We start from the raw sequence: 15,155 nt of genomic DNA, 5'->3' as shown, positions 1-15,155 counted from the left end.
TTTGTTTTTTGGAAGGTTTTTAATCACACTCTCAATTCCATTACTTGTGACTGGTCTGTTTATATTTTCTATTTCTTCCTGGTTCAGTCTCGGAAGGTTGTGCTTTTCTAAGAATTTGTCCATTTCTTCCAGGTTGTCCATTTTATTGGCATATAGTTGCTTGTAGTAACCTCTCATGATTCTTTGTATTTTTGCAGTGTCAGTTGTTACTTCTCCTTTTTCATTTCTAGTTCTGTTGGTTTGAGTCTTCTTCCTTTTTTTCTTGATGAGTCTGGCTAATGGTTTATCAATTTTGTTTATCTTCTCAAAGAACCAGCTGTTAGTTTTATTGATCTTTGCTATTGTTTCCTTCATTTTTTAAAAATTTTATTTCTGATCTGATCTTTATGATTTCTTTCCTTCTGCTAACTTTGGGGGTTTTTTTTGTTGTTGTTCTTTTTTCTCTAATTGCTTTAGGTTGGTTATTTGAGATTTTTCTTGTTTTTTGAGGTAGGATTGTATTGCTATAAACTTCCCTCTTAGAACTGCTTTTGCTGCATCCCATAGGTTTTGGGTCATCGTGTTTTCATTGTCATTTGTTTTTAGGTCTTTTTTGATTTCCGCTTTGATTTCTTCAGTGATCTCTTGGTTATTTAGTTGTGTATTGTTTAGTCTCCATGTGTTTGTATTTTTTACAGTTTTTTTCCTGTCATTGATATCTAGTCTCATAGCATTGTGGTCAGAAAAGATACTTGTTATGATTTCAATTTTCTTAAATTGACCAAGGCTTGATTTGTGACCCAAGATATGATCTATTCTGGCGAATGTTCCATGAGCACTTGAGAAGAAAATATATTCTGTGGTTTTTGGATGGAATGTCCTATAAATATCAATTAAGTCCATCTTGTTTAATGTGTCATTTAAAGCTTGTGTTTCCTTATTTATTTTCATTTTGGATGCTCTGTCCATTGGTGAAAGTGGGGTGTTAAAGTTCCCTACTATTATTGTGTTACTGTTATTTCCCCTATGGCTGTTAGCATTTGCCTTATGTATTGAGGTGCTCCTATGTTGGGTGTGTAAATATTTGCAATTGTTATATCTTCTGCTTGGATTGATGCCTTGATCATTATGTAGTGTCCTTCTTTCTCTCTTGTAATAGTCTTTATTTTAGTCTATTTTGTCTGGTATGAATATTGCTACTGTAGCTTTCTTCTGATTTCCATTTGCATGGAATATCTTTTTCCATCCCCTCACTCTCAGTCTGTATGTGTCCCAGGTCTGAAGTGGGTCTCTTGTAGACAGCATATATACAGGTCTTGTTTCTGTATTCATTCAGCCAGTCTACGTCTTTTGGTTGAAGCATTTAATCCATTTACATTTAAGGTAATTATCGATATGTATGTTCCTATTCCAATTTTCTTAATTGTTTTGGGTTTGTTATTGTAGGTCTTTTCCTTCTCTTGTGTTTCCTGCCTAGAGAAGTTCCTTCAGGATTTGTTGTAGAGCTGGTTTGGTGGTGCTGAATCCTCTGAGCTTTTGCTTGTCTGTGCAGGTTTTAATTTCTCCATTGAATCTGAATGAGATCCTTGCTGGGTAGAGTAATCTTGGTGGTAGGTTCTCCCCTTCCATCACTTTAAATATGTCCTGCCACTCTCTTCTGGCCTGCAGAGTTTCTGCTGAAAGATCAGCTGTTAACCTTATGAGGATTCCCTTGTATGTTATTTGTTGCTTTTCTCTTGCCGCTTTTAATATTTTTTCTTTGTATTTAATTTTTGATAGTTTGATTAATATGTTTCTTGACATGTTTCTCCTTGGATTTATCCTGTATGGGACTCTCTGTGCTTCCTGGACTTATTGACTATTTCCTTTCCCATGTTAGGGAAGTTTTCACCTATAATCTCTTCAAATATTTTCTCAGACCCTTTCTTTTTCTTTTCTTCTTCTGGGACCCATATAATTAGAATGTTGGTGCATTTAATGTTGTTCCAGAGGTCTTTGAGACTGTCCTCAATTCTTTTCAATCTTTTTTCTTTATTCTGCTCTGTGGTAGTTATTTCCACTATTTTATCTTCCAGGTCACTTATCCGTTCTTCTGCCTCAGTTATTCTGCTATTGATTCCTTCTAGAGAATTTTAAACATTTATTGTGTTGTTCATCATTGTTTGTTTGCTCTTTAGTTCTTCTAGGTCCTTGTTAAACATTTCTTGTATTTTCTCCATTCTACTTCCATGATTTTGGATTATCTTTACTATCATTACTCTGAATTCTTTTCAGGTAGACTGCCTACTTCCTCTTCATTTGCTTGGTCTGGTGGGTTTTTACCTTGCTCCTTCATCTGCTGCGTACTTCTCTGTCTTCTCATTTTGCTTAACTTACTGTGTTTGGAGTCTCCTTTTCGCAGGCTGCAGGTTCATAGTTCCTATTGTTTTTGGTGTCTGCCCCCAGTCGGTAAAGTTGGTTCAGTGGCTTGTGTAGGCTTCCTGGTGGAGGGAACTGGTGCCTGTGTTCTGGTGGGTGGGGCTGGATCTTGTCTTTCTGGTAGGCTGGGCCACATCCGGTGTGTTTCGGGGTGTCTGTGAACTTAGTATGATTTTAGTCAGCCTCTCTGCTAATGGGTGGGGTTATGTTCCTGTCTTGCTAGATGTTTAGCATGGGGCATCCAGTACTGGAGCTTGCTGTTCGTTGAGTGGAGCTGGGTCTTAGTATTGAGATAGAGATCTCTGAGAGAGCTCTTGCCAACTGATATTATGTAGGGCTGGGATGTCTCTGGTGGTCCAATGTCCAGAACTCAGGCCTCCCATCTCAGAGGTTCAGTCCTGACACCAGGCCAGAGCACCAAGACACTGTCAGCCACATGGCTCAGAAGAAAAGGGAGAGAAAAAGAAAGAAAAATAAATACATAAATAATAAAAAGAATAAAATTATTAAAATAAAAAAAAATTTTTTAAGTAATTTAAAAAAAAAAGAAGAGAGCAACCAAACCAATAAACAGATCTACCAATGATAAAAAGAGCTAAAAACTATACTAAGATAAACTTAAAAATCAGAAACAAGTCAGTCACATACAGCAAACCCCAAGTCTGCAGTTGCTCCCAAAGTCCACTTCCTCAATTTTGGGATGATTCATTGTCTATTCAGGTATTCCACAGATTCAGGGTACATCAAGTTGGTTGTGGGGATTTAATCCACTGCTTCTGAGGCTGCTGGGAGAGATTTCCCTTTCTCTTCTTTGTTCGCACAGCTCCCGGGGTTCAGCTTTGGTTCTGGCCCCACCTCTGCATGTAGGTTGCCCTCAGGCAACCCTTAGCCCTCAGCCACCCAGACAGGAAGGGGTTAAAGCAGCAGCTGATTAGGGGGCTCTGGCTCACTCAGGCCAGTGGGGGAGGGGTATGGAATGCAAGGGGAGCCTGCTGCAGCAGAGGCCAACATGACGTTGCAACAGCCTGAGGCATGCCGTGTGTTCTCCTTGGGAAGTTGTCCCTGGATCATGGGACCCTGGCAGTGGTGGGCTGCACAGGCTCCCAGGAGGGGAGGTGTGGATAGTGACCTGTGCTTGCACACAGGCTTCTTGGTGGCTGCAGTAGCAGCCTTAGCATCTCATGCCCGTCTCTGGGGTCCGCACTGATAGCTGCAGCTCGTGCCTGTCTCTGGAGCTCGTTTAGGCGGTGCTCTGAATCCCGTCTCCTCATGCACTCCGAAAAAATGGTCTCTTGACTCTTAGGCAGGTCAAGCTGTGGTGCACTAGCCCCCTTCAGGCTATGTTCACGCAGCCAACCCCAGTCCTCTCCCCAGGATCTGACCTCCGAAGCCTGAACCTCAGCTCCCAGCCCCCACCCGCCCCAGCGGGTGAGCAGACAAGCCTCTCTGGCTGGTGAGTGCTGGTCAGCACCAATCCTCTGTGTGGGAATCTCTCCGCTTTGCCCTCCGCACCCCTGTTGCTGCGCTCTCCTCTGTGTCTCCAAAGCTTCCCCCTCTGCCCACCTCCCATCTCTACCAGTGAAGGGGCTTCCTAGTGTGTGGAAACTATTCCTCCTTCACAGCTCCCTCCCAGAGATGCAGGTCCTGTCCCTATTCTTTTGTCTCTGTTTTTTCTTTTTTCTTTTGCCCTACCCAGGTACGTGGAGAGTTTCTGGCCTCTTAGGAAGTCTGAGGTCTTCCGCCAGCATTCAGTATGTGTTCTGTAGGAGTTGTTCCACATGTAGATGTATTTCTGATGTATTTGTGGGGAGGAAGGTGATCTCCACATCTTATTCCTCCGCCATCTTCAAGGTCCCCCCTCTGCAGGTACTTCTTGACACAAGAAAGATAGAAAGATCATTCTTGCCTTAGAATTCTAAATATTAATTTTTAGGTTAGGCATCCACTCTGGTCAGTGTGTACCTTCTGAGTGGTCTGTGCTCATTCTGTATGGGTGGTTAAATTGTTTGTATATATCCTCTTCTTTTATTGATGTTACCACAGTGTGCTATGTGTTTTCCGTTTGATGACCATATATCTCTTGAAAGTTCCTCCTGCACAGTGGCCATTTAATATTCAATTTTCTATCCCAACTTCTATCCCAAACAAAGTGCTTAAAACATAGGAAGTGTTTAATAAAAGTTTGATAGATTATTTTTTAAGTTATAAACACTGTGCAAGAAAGAAAAACAGGTAATATGTTTTGCTTTCTCTGAATGGCTTTCTGTGTAAGGAAGTAGAATGGTAAGGAGATATTAGATAGGATATTTAAAATTTATCTTCATATGCATATATAACTTTTTCCTTAAAGGTTTCCTTTTCAATCACACTATATGGGCATCAACTGTGGTTCAGTTTCTATTATAGAAAGAAAAGAGCTGTGACAATGGGGTGACTCAATTTCTAGCTGGGAAACAACTTCTTGGATTAGAAATCTAACCTGCTCTTTCCATCTTCACCTGGATTTCCTCCTGGAGTCTGAAGCTCCACTAACATCTACTCCAGCTTCTCCTTGATTGGCCATTGGCTTGCTAGACATGCTTCCTATTAAGGAAAAAAAGATTTAGTGTCAACAAAGAATACTTTAAGCCCTTTAATGTATACAGAGGTTTTTTAGTATACACATAATTTGTACTTTAAAAAATACAGATGGTCCCTGATTTAATGATGGCTTGACTTAACGGTTTTTTGACTGTTTGATGGTGTGAAAGTGATATGCATTCAGTAGAAACCATACTTCGATATTTGAATAGTGACCTTTTCCCCAAGCTAGGGATATGTGGTTCAATACTCTCTCTTGATTCTGGACAACAGCAATGAGCCACAGCTCTCAATCAGCCATGATCAACAGGGTAAACAGCCCATACACTGACAACCATTCTGTACCCACACAACCATTCTTTTTTTCACTTTCAGTTCAGTATTCAACAAATTACGAGGTATTCAACACTTTATTATAAAGTAGGCTATGTGTTAGATGAGTTTGCCCAAATCAGGCTAAGTGTTCTGAGCATGTTTAAGGCAGGTGAAGCTAAGCTATGATGTTTGGTCAGTTAGTTGTATTGAATGCATTTTCAGCTTATGCTATTTTCAACTTATGATGGGTTTATTAGGACATAACCCTTCTGTGAGTCAAGGAAGATCTATATAGCCAGGTTTAAAAAATAATGTGATACATATTCATGTACTTACACCCCAGAAAGTATGATTGTTAACATTTTTTCAAATTTACTACAAACCTATATGTTTGTATATGTGTGTGTGCATGTCAACCATTCCAACAAAGTTAAAGTCCCCTTTATCTTCCATCTGCAGGCCTATATATCTTTCTCTGTTACTTCCCCGGTTACCTTGGGCTAAAAAAATTCTGTATCACAAATTTAGATCCAATTAATTTTTATGTCACTTTCCATAGTACAGATATGTATATTTCATAGATGCATAATAATCATAAACATGGTCATATCAGCTGCTACCACTTATTGAGGTCTATTTTTACATCCAGATTCTCTACCCTCATACAGTCCTGTAAGGTCAGTGATGGTATTGCCATGTTACAGATGAGAAAACAGAGCTTTGAATATTTGAAACAACTTGACCAAGACCATGCAGAGAGTAAGTAGAAAGACCATGATTGAAACATTGCTTTTTGTACTCTAAAATCTCTGTTCTTTCCTCTGCACCTTGCTGCCTCTTCTAAAATGATTGAATAAAATATGTGGCAATGCTACGGAACTTGGAAGTACATATATTTTAAATGTGTTCCAGACTCTATGAGGTGTCTTTAGGAGCAGGATAGATGTGAATAAGACCTGACCCTTGCCCTTTAGGTGCATATAGTCTAGAGTTTGGAGAGAAAGTAGTGGAAGATACAGAAGCATAAACAAATATCTATAAGGATTTTCAGAGTGAGATTGTGGTATGAACTACTTGGGAGAATCTAGCAAAAGAAGAAACACTTTTGATTGGAGAGATCTGAGGCAATGTCAGAAAAGAAGCAGCATTTGGACTATCTTGTAAACATCTCAAGCAAAACGATCAAGGCATGACAATATAGGGAGCCAGTTAACAGGTGGCTTCATTAGCCTGGGGACCTGAACGGGAACCTGCAGACCTGCAGTGTCACATTTGTATATGACCAGGAAAAAGAGGCCACTGAATCTTCTTTAGGGTTTTTTTTTTTTTTTTTTTTTTTTTTTTTTTCCTGAAAGGATTACAGAATTTTAGAAAAAGTCTATTCTCTGGTGCTTTACAGCTTAACCATTTAATAATTGCTAGTGGGGTTAGCCACCCTTTGGGACATTCAGAAAATTTCTCAGTTGCCTCGGGAGTAACTTGCAGTTGTAACACTTTCCAGGATATGGGGTGATGAGCAGGAACGCTCTAGTGCCTTGGGGTCAGTGCCTTCTGGGGAGTTGCCCAGTCTTGTGTGCTGAGGATGGTTGATACAGGAATCATCTGATGTCCATAGAAACACCAGATACTACTGAGAAAATGACAAAATCATAGAGTACTGGCAATGGTGAGCTTATGAGGATACTGTTGCCCAGGTAATTCAAGTCAGTCTCCTAAGGTCACACAACCAGCCAGTGATCATCTGGAGTGACTTCCCAGGTGCTTCTCCATAGCCACAGCAATACTCTTTCCATCACTCCACGGTAAAAACATTCCTAATTGCTTCTCTTATTTTCCTGTGCAAAGCATGCTCCAGTTTGACTTGAGCTAAGCAATAGTACACTAGCAAGATCCTGAGAGTGAAAATTACTTCCTAGGTTATTCGGTGAGGGCAACCTGCCCTCACTGCTCAGGTCTTATGTGGTAAAGAGACAAGTCTGTTCTTCCCCAAACCTCCCTAGTGTTGGTAACCCCACCTGGGCCTCAGGGGAAAGGGCCTCTCCCAGTTATCTGATGAAGTTAGCTTGTTCCACCGCACCCATATACTGCTGTTCCTAGAAGATTTTTATTGCAGAGAAGATGACACACAGGAAGGTGACCACTGTGGGCCCAATTGGAAAGACAGTCCCATCAGAGCTAGATAATACCTGCATTCTTCAAAGGCCTTTAAGTATTCATGCTACTTCAGTGCAGCCAAAGTCTGCCTTGAAAGGAGACCCAGAAAGCTTTTTTGCAGCAAAGTTAATCCCAGTGAAAGCTTCTTCAACTAAAGCAAGCTCTAGGGGTCGAGAAATAAAGTGAATTAAGCCTTAATGACTCAGCTCCTCTTTCCTCCCTGCCCTTTTCTACCAGCCAGAAATGTGGGGAGGAAATGAGTTAGGTCAAATTTATGCTTGAGCTCTACGAAGCAAAGATCTATCCACGCCCAAGGTGATTTTGCTAAAAAATGTTATTTCTTTACAGAAAGTCTTCCCTAGCCCTTGGCTCCAGTAAGTAGGAATTTCACATGTATGAGTCTGGGAAGAATGTGAATGGAGAGGAAGGCATGGATGCCTATCAAAAGGCAATTGAGGTGTGGCTAAAGTAGCGGCTTTCACACTAAAAGAAACTGGGTGATTCACTATCTTAGGTTAGACTCTCTACCATCAGACCCAGAAACAAAAATTCATAATGTACAAGTGATTTATTGACAAAGTGCTCCAACAGAAAATAGTAAGAGAGTTCAGGAAACAGGACAAGGATGAAGAGAATGCCAACCAGGCAAGGGTATCATGTCAAGCAAAGTCCTGGGCTGAGCAACTTCAGCTTGAACTTGAAGGTGAACTCTCGAATATCAAGTTGCCTCAAAGAGGTCCCAACCTGAGGCCAGAGAGCTTGAGTTTCATAATCCTGTACCTATCATCATTGGTAAAGGGCTCTCCAAGGAGTATATAAACTCCAGGCCTCCAGCTATCTGTGTTTTCCAATAAAGGGCTCTTGTAATGCAGAAGCAGTCCTCCAAACACAGCTACAATTTCAAGCTGTTGGAACTGAAATATACCAAAGGCCAGGGCATATATTTAAGAAAAAAAATTTTTTTTTAAATCTGCAAACAAAGAAAAAAAAAACAAACAACATTATCCTGAAGGTATTTATGCCTTAGCGCAATAGTATCCTACCAGCTACATTTCCCCAAAGTTTTGTTTTGACTTGGAGATCTGTGTTCAAGAGAGTTACCTTCATTTACTAATTTGTAGGCACTGTGCTAATGCATTTTATGGTACCATGTTGGTTACCACATATATTATATAATATAGCAAGACCATTGGAGCTTAGCAGTCCCAGGTTTAAATCTTGATTTGTTCATTTACTAGCTGAGTAAATTTATGAAAGTTACTTTACCTCTGTGTGACTCAGGGAAGTGGTTGTGAAGAATAAATGAAATAACCAAGTACGACTTTTAATAACCTAGTCATGGCACATGGGTAAAGTCTCAATGAATATTGGTTATTAACAATAATGATAATAGCAATAATAATATTGTTATTTATTTATTCATCTACACAACAAATATTTATCAAGCAGCTACGAGGTATCAGAGCCACCTCTAGGCCAAGAATTACAAAGGTGTTTGTTAGACAAAGATCATGCCCTCACAGAGCTTACATTCTGGTATGAGAAACAAATAATAAGCACACAGATAAGTAACTAATGCAATATCAGTTACTGATAAATGTAATAAAGAAAACTGAAGCAGGGCACAAAGTAAAGAAGAGTAGTGGAGTGGGAGATGGAGATCATCACTACATGTGATGGTCAAGCAACACCCTCTGGGAAGAACAGCTGAGCAGAGACCTGAATGTGTTGAAGGGGTGAGCCACGGAAAGAGCCAAGGAGCAGTGTTCTGGGAAGAGAGCATGGTAAGAGCACAGGAGGAGAATATACTTAGCATGTTAAAGAAATAAGAAGAATCCAATGTGGCCACAGTAGAATGAAGCAGGCCAAGAGTACTAGGAAATAAAGCCAGAGACAGTGGCAAGGACCAGACCAGATCACGTACAGCCAAGTAACCCATGGTAAGGAGGGTGACTTTCATTTAATCTGACTGTGATAGAAAATCACAGGGTCACAGTGACATAGATGGTGACAAACCTGAATTATGTTTTTAAAAGACTACTCTTTTCCCCATATGCCCCTGAAGGGCACAAGAGCATCTATGCAAATCACTTCATAGCAACAACCTTGGATCTCACACAATCCCCAAGCTCAATGGGCAAACTAATCTCTAATAGCAAGCACGAGCTACCCATTTATTCATGTCCCTATGTTGTCTTTTGGAAAATAATAGTAATGCTGTCCAACATTTACAAAGAAATTCTCCATAAGTAATCTCTAATATAAAGATATGGCTGCCGATGCACCAGCAGAGTATCTTTAACCTTTAGTTCCTCCTATTTTGCTTGTTTCCAGTTTGTATCTTTGGCTTTTCTGCCTTTTTGGAGTATAGTCTCTCACATCAAAATAACTCCTTTAGGTTGATCTTATGGAACAAGCCTGCCTGACTTGCTAGAAGCAAAATTATACACTGTTAGAAATTAATTTTTTGACATATTCCGTTTCACAGGACGTTCTTCCATTCACATACCTCTGATGGCTCCTCACTGACTACAGATTGAAGTTCAGTCCTTAGCTGAGTGTTCCACTCTTTCTCTTCCTGAACCGGGCAGACCTCTCCAACGTGCCTCAGCTAACCATGTTCTTACACAAGGAATCACCTGCCATAATACAATTCTTCTCCACTGTCTCTCAAAGACAACATGCACAGTTTTACTGCCTCATCATTGTTTATTTCTTTTATTTGTCTAAGTATAAAGCTTCTCTCAAGGCCAAGTTTTAGTCCCACCTCTGTGAGAGTCTTCCCTGACAATCCTTCACTGATCATTCCTTCATTCTGAACTACTTCTACAGTAGTTAAACTTTGCATATGATCCCTTGGATTATTACTGATCTTTTGAAGAACACATTTATCTCTACAGGCCATCTGTGAACTTATTCAAGGTTGGGATCACATCTCACACATCTCTGTACTCCAGGCACTCTGCCTATTACACTTGACTTTCCCATCAGACTCATCATTGTTAAATCCTGCTGAGTTCACATGTCTGTCTACCCCCAGCACACCTACTTTTGTACTTGTTTTTGTTTTTACTGAATTGTGCAAGAAATTGATCTATCTTTATTTTTATGAAACCTTAACTTAATCTCTATTCCAAGCTCCCCTTTTGCATTATGGAAGAAGTCTCAGTCTATTCAGGCTTTTTCTTTTCTTTGCCTGATGTTTAGTTTAAGTTGTGTTTGGGGAACCTCAAGTATATCCAGTCATCTGTCCTCCGAGATATCCACTAAGAATTACATGACATGACCCTATTTGGTCCTTAGATGTGGTGTCATTTCTGAAAGGTTGCTTTCTCCTATGCCAATGCCCATCCCAGGCCTGAGCTCTCTCCTTGCTAGTTTCAGAAGCATGGTAATTTCTCTGATGCTATTCAGGGCTCCACCTGCCTAGACTCACATGTAATGTCCATTCTGAAGTCTTGCTACTTTCTCAGGGACCCGTTCTTACAGCAGGAAACACAGCTCTTCTCTGCAGTGTCCACCAGCGCCTATCTTCTCATCATTAGATATGATGGTCAAGGAAAGCCTCTCAGGGAAGAACAATTGAACAGAGATTTGAATGAGTTGAAAGAGTGAACCATGAAAAGATCTGAGAAGTAATGTTCTGGGAAGAGGCCATAGTAAGAGCAAAGGTCCTGGATGAGAATACACTCTTCCTCTCTTAGTGAGGAAATCTTTGGTCTGGAGGAAGCCAAGTCACATCTTCTTTCCAATATTTTGTCTCTTCCCCAATTCTCTAAGTTACCTTTAGAGATGTATAACCAAAATCCTGGAAAACATTAGCAAATCACTTTCTAATTCTTCCTTGAAACTTCTCTATCTTAAGGCAATAAGGCTAGAACAACTTTTGTTTTGATTAGGCAGTTGTGTGGACATATAGATAAATTGCCAGGAAAAATAATGATCATGGGTATAAAATAATATCCTATCGTAATTATTTTAGTAACTAGCATAAACTTCTTCTTTTCCACCTGATTCATCAACTTGGGAGACAATTTAGACTCTTTCCTCTTACCCATCTCCATTGGTCTTATTGTACATGAAACCAAAGCCAAAGATAACTCTTTGGTCTAAAATTAGGTCCAGTAATAACCAGACCCAGAAGATTCTGCTTGAAAAAAATAGAAGGATAAACAAATGAAAAAATTCAAAGTAGAGGGGATAAACTGTACACAAGGAAGAGATAATGTGTTCTTGATGTTCAGATAAAGAAGAAATCAATTCCACCTTATGGTCTCTTGTCTTCCCTAAGCTTCACCCAAATGACTACATATACTAGATATCATGATAATGGCAATGATCATAGTGTCCATTTGAAGATCAACTATAATTTTCTTTGTTTTCTTAAAACAGGAATTTGATGTTGTTTGGAATAAACAGAATTTCATCTTTCCCAAAGCCCACTGCATGTAGTTATGCAGTGAACGTGGGCACAACTTCCAAAGTTGTGACCTTTACTCTAGATATCATATACTTGTATATTTGTGACAACAACTGTAGCGAGCTGGGGAAAAAAAGTGTTCTGTTGTAACAAAACCAGCATATGATGACAATTTCCCAACAGAAAGAAGTAAAGGGTCTTGGGTAAAGGACAACATTTTATAATTTACACAGTTGCCATAAAGGCTAGGGGCTCTCTAATTTGCTCCTCAAAGTTTTGCTTTTAAAAACCACCTGAGCTCTTGATTTCATTCATACCAGTAGGCTTTAGGAATACACCAAGAGCCATCATTTAGTTTAAAGAAAAAAAAGGCAACAGACAGCCAAGACCCCTAGACCTTTTCTCTCCTTCCACAATCATATATTAATGTATGCAAAACACGATAGTAGGGACCCACCTAGAAAGAGCCAAAGTATGATTACAGAAGTGCTTTAGACTTAGCCATCACCCTCAGAAAGTTCACAATCGAATTTATGAAATAACACAAAGACCAATAGAGTACGATGTGATGAGAGGCATAACTAGTACAAAGTGTTGAGGAAGCGCCAAGAAGGAAATAACTAACTCCGCCTTAGGGGATAGAAGAGAGCTTCAGTGAAGAAGTCACATTTGACCTGAATACTATAGAATTAGTGGGGACTTCCCAGGCAGAAAAGGGAGGGAATACTTCCCAGAAAAAAAGAAATTGCACATACTTATTTCAGGAAAGTGAATGACTCTGTTACAAAATATTAACTGAGGCTGGACCTTGGGGTGCAAGGGGTGTGGAGGAGAGTGATGAAAGACAAATCAGGCAAGGCTGGTTGAGGACTGGGAAGATCATGGAGAGCCCTGTCTGCTAGGACTTTGAATTTTATATGAACATGGAGCAGAGAATTGCAACCACGTAAAGGAGAAACTTCAGAAGTTGCTGAGAAGAGTGAGGTACTTTAGAAGCTGAGTTTTAGAAATTTCTGACAGCACTGTGGAAATGGACTGGAGGAAATCAAAGGGCTAGTGGAATTGCTAGCCCAGGTAGGAGAAAGACAAACCTAATTTCAGGAACCACTTAGGAACCTCTGGCCATGCAGGACATGATGGAAAAGCCCTAACTGTCTTAAGAACAAGAATCTGACTCTGACTCTTGTTCTGTCCATGGCACCAAACAGCTCATGCTACTAGTTCCCGGTATGTCATCTACTCCTAAAGCCCACCAAGAGCACAGGTATTCATTTACAATCCCTTTATGATTGGCTCTCATAGAATTTTGCTTCTTTTTTTCAGGGCATTTTTCTCATGTTTGTAATTATTCTTTCATATGTGTGATTATTTGATAACTGTTGGATGATCCTCACTAGACTCTAATCTCTGAATGATCAAGAATTGTGTCTGCATTTTGTTCATCACTATCTCTGGAGGCTAGTGGAGAAACTGACATATAGTAGATGCTCAGTAAATGTTTGTTGAAAGAATGTTGACTGAAATATTGAGAAGCAGTTGAGGTGATGGCATTCTGCTTGGGAAATATTTAGCTTTTCTTGCTTTTCAAAATGACAAACAAAATATTCAATATTCTATTTAATTACTATATAATTAAATTTTTGACACTTTATATAAAATTTCCTCTCCAACACTACATGTGAACACTAATTCTGTAAGTTAAGTTCCAGATCTGATATTCACTTGAAATGGGAGCCAAATTTGATCAAATTTTTTTATTTTATGGACTTTAAATTCCCAAAATAAAATAATACCGACTGCTTAGCCTGGATTTAATGATGAGTATTTCTCTTTCTTTCTCTCTCTTTCTCTCTTTCTTTCTTTCTTTCCTTCCTTCCTTTCTCTCTTTTTTAAAAAATTTTCTTCTATAACTAAAGAGGACTTTTTTAACCTAAGGCAAACCAATTTTTCCGTCATGACTTTAAATTTGATGAGGTTCCATTAAGAAACTCCATTCATGTCCTACTTCTTACAGGCATACACATAAAGAGACAGTCAAAGCACTTCATCAAAAGCAGAAAGATTAAGGCAAAAGATTACACAACAAAACCACCCACATTCAGTTTTGCAAGTCTAACAGTCAGCCTGAATCATCACCCTAGAGCGCCTGCATTCCGTTCCAACCCAAGTCTTTAGCTTACCATTCAAGACCAGAGAAAACAAAATATTAGTATGGGTGACCAAAAAGGCAGGTGTGTTTCTCTTTCCTTGGTTACTCTTAGCCCTGGAGGCAGCAACTCTTTCTTGTTTTTTACTTGGTAAACACATCTCTTGGGAGATAATTAAGAACCAGCAGAAATCTTAAGATCACCAAAGAATAACAACTGGTCCTAGTTCTAGCAACAGAATCTCTGGCTTAAGAATCTCAGAAAATAGTTTTTGAATCAGTCTTACCCATCCGTGGCTCACTCCCATAGCAATATCCCTCATGTTATTCATCCCATCCTTCATCCCATTTTTCTCTTCTTACACTTTTTTTTTTTATATGAATGGCTGGATTTTATTTATTTATTTATTTATTTTATTTTTTTGTCTGTGTTGGGTCTTCGTTTCTATGCGAGGGCTTTCTCTAGTTGTGGCAAGCGGGGGCCACTCTTCATCGCGGTGCGCGGGCTTTTCACTGTCGCGGCCTTTCTTGTTGCGGGGCACAGGCTCCAGACGCGCAGGCTCAGTAGTTGTGGCTCACGGGCCTAGTTGCTCCGCGGCATGTGGGATCTTCCCAGACCAAGGCTCGAACCCGTGTCCCCTGCATTAGCAGGCAGATTCTCAACCACTGCGCCACCAGGGAAGCCTCTTCTTACATTTTTATTTATTACTTAGCCTGAAGTAATGACCCTCTCCTGTTAATCCTAGTCCCTCTTCAAGTGTCACCCTCACTCTTGAAGTGACCCTTCAAGTGTCAAGTGTCACTCAAATGTCACTCTCATGTTCTCCCTCATCATTTTGGGAAAACTATATTATTCTTCTGTCTGCATTCCTGCAGTACGTGGCTTATATACCTTTGCATACTATTTCTACTCTCTACTATACCAATCATCTGGTTGTCTGTTATTTTCCTGTTATTAGATTGCAAGCCCCTTTAAGTCAGTAAATGTGGAATTCATACACGTAGGCCTACTTAGAGCCCAATTTGTGCCCTAAGCAGTGTAGACAGGTGATAATAAATCATGAGTGAATGGATTATAAAAAGTATTTGAGAATCTTTGCAATAATAGATATAGATATAATAAGACAATTAAGTTACAAATAA

The 15,155-nt window shown here is 39.7% G+C and overlaps 1 pseudogene across 1 annotated transcript in view; it reads left to right on the top strand.

Annotated features, from left to right (window-relative positions):
• The first annotated feature begins 1,278 nt into the window (after positions 1-1,278).
• Positions 1,279-15,155, top strand: part of LOC309629339 (craniofacial development protein 1 pseudogene) — a 368,808-nt pseudogene continuing 354,931 nt past the window's right edge. Inside the window, exon 1 of the transcript XR_014249486.1 lies at positions 1,279-1,332. The product of XR_014249486.1 is annotated as a craniofacial development protein 1 pseudogene (transcript). The remainder of the gene's footprint in view (positions 1,333-15,155) is intronic.

The sequence above is a fragment of the Balaenoptera borealis genome (assembly GCF_965194805.1).
Source record: "Balaenoptera borealis genome assembly, chromosome: 5".
Classification (NCBI taxonomy): domain Eukaryota; kingdom Metazoa; phylum Chordata; class Mammalia; order Artiodactyla; family Balaenopteridae; genus Balaenoptera; species Balaenoptera borealis.
Note: the sequence above shows the minus strand (reverse complement) of the source record. Positions and strands in the feature narration are given on the sequence as shown.